The following is a 7,467-nucleotide window of genomic DNA, read 5'->3' as shown; positions in this document are numbered from 1 at the left end:
GCACACATAATTGACTGGGATGCAGTTCACTAACATCGGACACACGGGAGAGCACTCTGTGAGATCATGGCCCTAAATCAGGCCAGCCAGCTCTACTCAGGCTCTGACAGGTAAATTTTGCCTGCTTACACTTTATGATAAGCAATGGTCCCCTTTGGTCCTTCAGACCCTTGTCATACTTGCTGTTCTGAAAAAATAATAATAAGTGAATGTGATGATGAACATGGAACCAAGTTGTCACCCATGAATATTATGAATCTTTTGGTTTCAAGTCAGAGACAATCTAGGTCAAAACTGGCTTAATTCAAAAAGGGAACTTAGACTCTCGAGTAGCTGAAAAATAAAGAAATAGTCCAAGCTTTGAAACAAGGCTTAAGTGGCTCTGTTGTATCATCAAAAACATTTTATCTTCCTTTTTCTCCTTGGTCTTCTTGGTATCTTGTTTAACACTAAGGTTGGGTTTCTTCAGAGTTCCAGAATGACTTCTCACACCTTGATCTTTCTTATTCTGTGTAAATGTCCAGCAAGGAGAGAGAGAATCGCTTTCCTTAAAGTTCGCTGAGCTAGAAAGCATTCTCCCCAGAAGACCCCAGCAGACATTTCCTCCTTTGTCATTCACCTGAACCACATCTTCTGACTTGAGTTAATTACTGTGAAAAGGCCAATGGGATGTGCTGCTTGGCTTAAAGCAATCAGGGTTCTCCTCTAGAGCTGAGTGGGCTGCAAGTTAGAAGCAGTTACCAGATGGAGAGAGAACACTGTGTGCTGAGAGGGTGAAGGCATCAAAAGGCCACTATTCCCACCAATGGTAAACATTGACTATTGTGAAGTCAGTGACCAGCAGGCCCTGAACTCCCCTCCATGTGACCCTAGAGCCAGGATGTTGAAGAGAGCAGGGAGGAGGTGCCGGGAATACTGGGCCACCTCCTACCATCTAGCTTGTAGTTCAACATGTGAGTGGCACCAATACAAATGAAAAGCCATCGAATGTGCCCAGTTGTGAATGGTCATCCTGGCAGTCACTGAACTAGGAGGTAGAGTCCCAGAAAGCTGTTTATTTTCTGATGTAAAAAAGGTAAGGGAAGCTCTTCTTGACATTTTTGGATAGCCAGTAGAAATAATAACCCTGAGCCCCATGCACACCTGGGGAAAATGCACAAGAAAGCAGAATCCATAAGGATTGAACCTCAACTACCAAGGGGACGAAGGAGTGAATTGATGTTAAGGTATTCACTGATTCCACTGACATTTATCAACACCTGCTGTGTACTTGACCTAGATGCTGCATGGGCTATGTAAAGTGTAGCATGGTGTTTCAGAACACAGGCCTCGGAGTCTCTCTGACCTAGACATGAATCCCATGTCTTTCCCTCAGTTTTTGTGGGCCTCAACTGCCTAACATCTAAAGGGAGGATGCGCCTACCTCAGGGGTCTGTTGTGAATATCACATGACAAAAAATAAATTTAAGAAAAAGAAACACTTGCCCCCAGTGACTGGCACATTTATAGTCACAAGAAATGGTAGTTATCTCAATCACAACTAGTCGTAGTGGTAGTTATTGTTGTCATAGGGTAGTAGGACATGGCTTCTTTTCTTCAGATGCCTGTCAAGGAGAGGAGCCATGAAACGTGTCCAGATACTGAATGTTGGAAGAGAAATAGAGATGAAATGACAGAAGTTTGCAGGAAGATGAAACTTTTCTGTGCCGGGAGCTGAAGAGCCTCCCTGATGGGCATTTTACATGCAGAAACTCCTGGGCTTGTGTTTAACTTTAGGAGACATCTTTTGGGTCTTTTCTCTAATGTCTTTTTAAGAAACCAACTCTTTTTTTTAATTTTTTTTTGATGTTTTTATGTATTTTTGAGACAGAGACAGAGCATGAGCAGGGGAGGGGCAGAGAGAGAGGGACACACAGAATCCGAAGCAGGCTCCAGGCTCTGAGTTGTTGGCACAGAGCCCGACGCAGGGCTCGAACCCCCGAGCTGTGAGATCATGACCTGAGCCGAAGTCGGACGCCCAACCAACTGAGCCACTCAGGCGCCCCAGAAACCAACTCTTAAGTGTCAGTACAAAGGCTGTAAGAGCAAGCTACATGAGTAACATTGACACTTGCTTATGAGTACATTCTCTCCAGAGAGGGCGACTTGCCGGATGTCTCCATTGCTCTGTCTTGCCTTGCGTGTGAGATGGTATTGTTGTGGCCTGTCCACGGGGTAAAAGGGAGTAGCTGCCTTATTCATGGCTCAGAATGGGGCTATTAGATTATACTCCCATAGGCTGCTGGTAATCTGTTTAACGGAGCTCAGTCGTTTGTCTTGTTTGCTGACTACTTAGCAGATGGATTTGCGATTTTCGTAATTATTGTATGAACGTTAATAAGACACGATATCTTTTATTAATTGCTATATCATGTGGTTTGTTTTCCAAAATAGCAAAAACTGGGATTTCCAAAATTAGCATTTGGAGGTTATTCGTTCTGGTTTACCCCTCTCTTGAATTTTTTACTCAAGAACAAAGACCAGAACCACTGGCTAATGTGGTCTGCTTAGCCAGAAACGGTTTCATTTAGAGAACTGCTCCTTTACACATTTTCCATTTTAATTTTCGCTGAAGAGGTTTTGGTGTTTAAAGGATAAAATACTTTCAGAGAATCTATGTCATGCTGTAAGAATAAATTTCTAATAGAACTGAATGAGATTTGGACCTGATTTTCAGAGGTATGTGGGCACTGCTGATATATTCATTCCAACACACACACACACACACACACACACACACACACACCAGAGCATAATAGGACACAATGGTATGCCAGAGGCTGCCAGCAGATCGGTAGAAGTTTCATCCTGCTCTGTGTTTCTCTCCCCTCCATACACAAATGTAATGCAAGCCATCCTGAAAAGCCATTTCCTAGTAGGGACTGGAAGTCCTGTAGTTATGTAGCAAAAAACAGCATCTCTTCTGGGGTAACTCAGTCGGAAAGTACTTCTGAACAAAGCGATCAGGTGGCATGTTGTTACTGCCCTCCCTGAAGAACTCATTTAATGACTCCTAGGAGGGTAGAGTTTCCTTTAAAGATCCACTGCCTACGGTGCTTTGAACTGCCTGAACATCTCATTGTTGACAGCTTCAACAAGCATTTCTTGAGCACACACTGTGTGCCTCACACTGTATTAAGCTTGGCAAAGGCTTTCTAGTGCACAGTGAAGACAGCCTGTGCCACAAGGGGTTTATAGCCCACATCCCTGGTTATTACGGGGGTAGACATGATGCCGACTTGCTTCTGCAGTAAACTTAAACTAGTGGATAGACTCAAAGGAATAGTCTGCTTCTCTCTGTCTAACAACCTTTTCAGGGACTCAAATATATTCTAATAATTACTATAACTTTCATTTATTAAGTGCTGATTATGCACCATATGTTAAGTGCTTTACGTGTATTTTCTCACTGGCTCTTCACACAGACACACACACACACACACACACACACATGCCATTGGTAATTATATCTATAAACCCATTTTATAGATGAACAAATTCTTAATTAACGTATAAAAATCACACAGCTGTTAAGTGGAAGAGCAGTGTCAGGGGTTGCCATTATATACAAAGTGGACTAACTTAATTTTGAATATTAATATTTAATTCAATAGCCATTTTTGTCTTATTACAAGCCACAAAATTGGGACTACTGAACTGTTTTCAGCTTTATAGCTGCTATTCTGGCATGATCTATAAATTAAGCACAAGGCTTTTCACCTGAGCATGTAGCAGGTTCTGGAGATACTGGTTAGCTGTCCATGGGGACCTCTTTACAAGCTGCATCCCTTTGGGACAGGTGAATCTCTCAGTGTTGCCTCATTGAAAAGATGTATGACAGTAATTGGTTACTGCCTCGTGGAAGTGGGCATCAGTATGGGAGAATGTGCAGATTACTGCATCATGTCTCAACTGGGTGGTCTGTCACTCTGGCTCTTTGTTGCCTGGGCAACCTCTCCCAGAATGTGAGAAACTCACTTTCCCTTTTTTCGTGTAGATCTGTGGGAAGAACTAAAAGTTGTAGCTACGGGTTGCCTGTTATCTGCTACCACCTATAGTGGAGAGACAGAAGCCATATTTGGGGAAAGCACTCCATTGTGCCCAAGGTGCAGAAAGAATCAGAATCACCCAGCATCTCTCAGGTAGCTTTGAAATCAGATGAGCGGAAGACCACCTTCAAGAATCCCAGGAGCTTTCTGTACTCAATTTTTCTGTAAGATAAATACTCCATAGTAATTCTCTTTATTTTTCCTGTTAGGGTTGGAGGATATTTTGAGAAGGCAGTGCTGTGGAGTGATTGTGAACTTGGGTTTGGGCATCAGTCTTGGGTTCAAAGCTTAGCCTCACCATTGGCTCAGTGTATATCTTTGGGCAAGTTATTTAGCCCCTCTTAATCTGTTTCCTCATCTTTGAAATGGAAATACTCAAATATATATTTTGTATATAATTGATTTCCATTCATTTATTCAGGTCTACTCATATGACAGGCAATTAGTTCAATGCTTAGGGAAACAACTTTAATAAGAAGGCATGTAGCCTGCCAGCCTTCACAAAGGTTAAATCTACTAGAAAGGTACATATCTAACTAGTCACTACAGGTATTGAGTTACAAAAGAGGAAATAGAATGAATCATGGAAGCAACAACAGAGAACCCGACCTAGGTGGAACTGGAGACAAGTCTCCCACGAAAAAAAATCTTAAAATTTTGAGGGAAAGTTCAAATTAACCAGGTGAAGAGTAGAAAAAATGTGTTCTCAAGGGAGTGTATTTAAAAGCCTGTAGGCAAGAGAGAGCACAAAACATAAGAAGAACCAAAAACATTCGAGTACAGATAAAACCAAAACATTCAAGGGAGGTGCAGAGTGCGCAAGCTGAGGTTGAGACATGCAAAGGTTGATGGCGTCTTAGAGGGTCTCATAAACTCTGTCATTTGGACTTTATCCTAAAGGCAATGGGGAGTCCTTGAAGCGTCTCTGTGGGAGTGACATGGGAAAGAGTTGTAAGGATTGAATAAAATAATGTGTACAAAGGCTTAGCATAGTGTTAGTACCTCATCGCCACTCAGTAAATGGTATGTGCTGTTGTTATCATCTGTGAGTTCTTCATTACTTTTGGCATTACCAACTTGAGTTAAAAGGCCAAAGTCTCTCTGTGCTCTATAGGAAGAGACTTAGGTTAGTTTGTTATGGAGCAAACACGTTAATTCTGAAAGGTTTGTAGAACCATTCTCAACACCATGGAGAAAGAGGTGGGAAGCCCAAAGGCAAATTTCACTTCATGTATATTCTTCCTCCTCTTTCTCCACGCCTCTGCCTACCACCTCCTCAGTGAATTCACATGCAGTGAAGTCATCCTACTTTCTGGCAGCTCTGTCAATTTCATAATGGTTTCTTTGCCGGGACCTAAATACAAAAATGCAGGTGGGCCAGATTATATGTTTTTGAGAAAAGGCAGTGGGGTGGGGAAGCTCACAGTTTGAGAGCCCCTATGTAAAGCACAGGTAGGTTGCAAAGCGACACGGGTCCATACGTGCTTGAGATGATTAACTTTTGTTTTGGCTGAGGGAGATGTCAGATTGCCTGGCTCTTTACTATTAAATAAATACTTTACGTCCTCGGGTAGCAAATATAATGTCAGGGCTCAGTAAAAGCTGAGGAAAGAAGAACTTAACCTCCATTCATTAGACTGTTCATGTTCCTTGTCCTCTGGTGTGGCTACATTTAGGGTATACAGTAAGATTGGGCTGAAGGACTAAATGGTCAAAGTTGGCAGTCACTGTGGTGTTAGAATATGGACCAGCATCCAGGAGACAGATCATTTATTTGTAGCCCTTTTTGTTCATAATGTGAAGAGACCAAATCACTTAGGTTCTGAAAATAACTCTGCCATTAACAGCATGTCCTTGCGAATAACTTTGAGCCTGTCTCTAAGTAAGGATTCTTATCTATAAATTGTATTTCTTAATTGCACACAGAATAATTGATGGACACCAGTGAGCGGTGATACTTGTTTTCTTGGCTCTGAGAAATGTCATACAAGGAATGACCCCACCTAAGGCACCTACAGGCACTTGGTGAGAAAAACACCAACACAGGTAATGACAGCCAGGAGAGCATACGCCTCAAAGAATAGCACCAGAATAAACAACACGGTTACTCTGAAAAATGAAGAAAGCCAATATAGTTTAGCTCTGGGACATAGGCTTGTCATTAGACAAATCTGGCTTAGAATCCTGGCTCTATCACCTATTAGCTGTGTGCATTGATTCATTTAATCCATATATCTTAGATGCCAGTCATATGCCCCATATTATGTTTGGTTATGGGGTTACAACAGCAACCAGGACATAGAAGGATGCAGAGGAATAACTTTTTTTCTCTGTCACTCTCTACTGAGTATGCATACTTATAATCATTTGATTAACTATGTATATGATGAGATCATACTATATCCTCAGAGAGATAGAATGTTCTCTGAGTGATGAAAAAAAAAGTAACATCTGGTTAGAATTTCCTTTTTTATTCTTCTGGGTTGGAAAGAATTTAAATAACTAAAATACCATTTTAAAATTTTAACACTTTGCCTCTTTTTGTTGTGGATTACGTGGTGTTTATAACAAATATTTGAATACTAACTATGGGACAGATGCTGTATAAACCACTTCAAAGTGAATAAAATTATTGATTTCCTTTAGAGATGTTATACTAATGCACTGTCTTCAAGGAGCTTTCAGTGGAAGTCGTAGCTGGCCCCAAAGTGAAAGTCATGTGTTTCACAAGACCAGTTTCTATAAATGACTCCTCTATCATCCCTGGAAAGACAAGAAGCTTTTAGGGTAATAAGGTCTAAGTTTTCTTAAGATGGTTGGCTTTCAAAAAAGGGATGAGGAAAGAAAGAGGCAGTGGAAGTGTGGAGATGGAGGTTTCCTTTGTTTTTGTCAATGATTTTTAAACATCAGCAAAGAGGAAGCAAGCACAAGAATTGGGGTAGAGGGGACGGAGTTAATAGAAGTTAATTTTTGGTACAGTGGCTCAGAATATATAATAATATATGAACCAAACAAAATCATATCCTGTCAGGGAACAAAGGGCAGTTAATCCATTGTTACAGCAGATTCCTTCTCTAAGTCAGCACCGGGATGCAACAGCTAAACTCAGGTAAAGGTACAGCAGCTTGATGATATAGCCTTAATGTCTAGGGCGCTGACATTTCACAGAGAGGAAACTTATGAAGAAGTCCTAACAGTGGAGGCAGTATGTGCTGTGGCAGGGGAGGGGGAGAGGGAGGTGCGTAGGGAGGATAAATTCTTTTGATTGATGGGATGGGAGAGGGAAAAGGTACATGAATGAGAGAGAGCTAGATTTGCAAAGGGCTGTGGGAAGAATGTTTTCAGTTGAATGCCAGGATAAGCAATTTGGAATTTATTC

The 7,467-nt window shown here is 41.5% G+C and overlaps 1 protein-coding gene and 1 long non-coding RNA gene across 9 annotated transcripts in view; both read left to right on the top strand.

The window, feature by feature from the left end:
- PPP2R2B (protein phosphatase 2 regulatory subunit Bbeta) overlaps positions 1–7,467 on the top strand; it is a 512,334-nt gene that overhangs the window by 197,184 nt on the left and 307,683 nt on the right. For 2 of the 8 annotated variants that reach the window (XM_045492935.1, XM_045492916.1), the window contains exons 1-2: positions 14–110; positions 6,015–6,134. The exons of the other annotated variants lie outside the window; for them this stretch is intronic. The gene's annotated coding sequence lies outside the window, so the exon portion shown is untranslated. Of the gene's footprint in view, positions 1–13; positions 111–6,014; positions 6,135–7,467 lie in introns of those variants that run through there. 8 annotated transcript variants of the gene reach the window in all.
- On the top strand, positions 125–1,833 carry LOC123605679. Its single transcript, XR_006715849.1, has 2 exons — positions 125–1,075; positions 1,601–1,833. It is a non-coding gene; the product is annotated as an uncharacterized LOC123605679 (long non-coding RNA).

The sequence above is a fragment of the Leopardus geoffroyi genome, chromosome A1 (assembly GCF_018350155.1).
Source record: "Leopardus geoffroyi isolate Oge1 chromosome A1, O.geoffroyi_Oge1_pat1.0, whole genome shotgun sequence".
In the NCBI taxonomy this organism is placed as follows: domain Eukaryota; kingdom Metazoa; phylum Chordata; class Mammalia; order Carnivora; family Felidae; genus Leopardus; species Leopardus geoffroyi.
The sequence above is the reverse complement of the archived record's forward strand: the minus strand, read 5'-3'. Positions and strand labels throughout refer to the sequence as shown.